The 2,054-nt window shown below is 50.0% G+C and overlaps 1 pseudogene; it reads right to left on the reverse strand.

Annotated features, from left to right (window-relative positions):
• Positions 1–557: 557 nt before the first annotated feature.
• LOC109384637 (keratin, type I cytoskeletal 18 pseudogene) lies at positions 558–1,829 on the reverse strand (annotated as a pseudogene).
• Between the last annotated feature and the right edge of the window lie 225 nt (positions 1,830–2,054).

The raw sequence follows: 2,054 nt of genomic DNA on the forward strand, positions 1-2,054 counted from the left end.
GCATGTCAAGGTCCTTTACATTTACATATAGATTTTAGAATTATCTTGTCAATTTCTACATTAAAGAGCCTACTGGATTATGACTGAGATTGTATGGAATCTCTTCATTACTTTGGGGAGAACTGACATTTTAACAACATGGAGCCCTTCCAATCCATGAGTATGATATCTCTTCCCATTTATTGGATTGTTCTTTTTGTTTGTTTGTTTGTTTGTTTGTGTTTTTGGCAAGACTGAGCCTCTATGTACCTGTCAGAAACAAAGTTATTCTTAAAAAAAAAACAAAAAAAACAAACAAGGGCCGGCCGAGTGGCGCGATGGTTAAGAACTGGCTTGGGATGCCAGAGGGCCCTGGTTTGGATCCCACATATGAGGGCCAGTGACANGTTCAGCATCTTAGCTGTAGAGGGCAGTGTCACTGGCCATCATATGTGGGATCTGAACCGGGGCCCTCTGGCATCCCAAGCCAGCTCTTAACCAACGTGCCACTTGGTCAGCCCGACCTCTGAACTTTTTATTGACCTACTGCCCCCCAGAGGTACCTTGCTTCTGCTGCCTTAACACCTCAGAACTTTGGTGTCATTGACCTCAGACACCACTTTTCCATCCACAATCCTGCAGGTGGTGGTCTGTTGGATGGTTTGCATGAAGTTGTTGTCCAGGGTGTCACCAAGATCAAAGTCTTCCCCTTCTTCTAGCAGGTGGTGGTAGGTGTCGATCTCAGCCTCCAGCTTGACCTTGATGTTCAGCAGGGTCTCTTTCTCCTGGGTCTGGCGCTGCCCCTCTGTTCAGGACTGGGCCAGCTTTGACTCCAGGTGTAGCAGGATCCCGTTGGGCTGTTCCACCTGCAGGGCATACTGTGTCTTTACCGCCTTCAGGCTGTTTTCCAAGCTGCCTTCAGATTTCTCATCGAATCCAGGTCAATCTCCAAGGACTGGACTGGACATCAGCTGGAGTGTCATCTCAGCAGCTCCTATCTCAGCGGTCTTTGAGGTGACCACTGTGGTGCTCTCCTCAATCTGCTGGGATCAGTACCTGTCTAGCTCCTTTCAGTTCTTTCATGCTAGCTTGTCATACTGGGTGCAGATGTTGGCCACGATCTTGCTGAGGTCCTGAGACTTGGGAGCGTCCAACTCCACAGTCAACCCGGAGTTGGCAATCTGGTTTTGTAGACCATTTACTTCCTCTTCGTGGTTCTTCTTCATGAAAAGCAGGTCCTCCTTGAGAGCCTCAATCTCCATCTCCAGCTACAGCTGAGTGATATTGGTGTCATCAACGACCTTTCAGAGCCCACTGACATAACTCTCCACAGACTGACGCATGACCAGCTCCGTTTCATATTTGACTCTGAAGTCATCAGCAACTAGACGGGCATCGTCAATCTGCAGAATGATGTGGGCATTATCCACAGAACTTGCAAAGATCTGAGCCCTCAGGTCCTCTATGATCATGAAGTAGTGCCCCCAGTCTCTGAGCTGGGGTCCCTTCTTCTCCAGGTTGTTCCTGGATTTTGCTCTCCAGTCTCCGATTATCAGCCTCTAGGCTCCTCACCCTCTCCAGGTAGGAGGCCAGGCGATCATTCAGGCATTGCATAGTCTCCTTCTCAGTTTGGATGCTCCCCAAGCCCACCAGACCCTGGGGCAGGTCCCGAGGCCCCCAGACACCCTGGACACTCGTGGAGTGGGACACAGAGATCTGGGAGCCTGAGCCCCCTGCGCCTGCATACACACTGGCCGCACTGCTGGCTGGCTGGACCTGGTGGCTGGACAACTGCACAGAGCCCAGGGTCAGTAGTTGGTGGAGAAGCTGGAGCGGGTGCTGAAGCTCATGTTGTTCCGGAAAGAAGGCGAGAAGCCAAGACTCAGGTTCAGGCCGCCTCAACATTCTTACACAAACCTTTTTGAGAACATGTGTTTCATTTCTCTTAGGGGTGGAAATTCTTAAGTCAAAGAGTAGATATAGGTTTGACTTTTATGTGAAATTGCTAAACCTTTTTCAAAAGTGGATGTACTGGGCCGGCCGAGTGGCGCGATGGCTAAGAACTGGCTTGGGAC

Source organism: Hipposideros armiger, unplaced genomic scaffold, assembly GCF_001890085.2.
Source record: "Hipposideros armiger isolate ML-2016 unplaced genomic scaffold, ASM189008v1 scaffold_5, whole genome shotgun sequence".
NCBI lineage: Eukaryota > Metazoa > Chordata > Mammalia > Chiroptera > Hipposideridae > Hipposideros > Hipposideros armiger.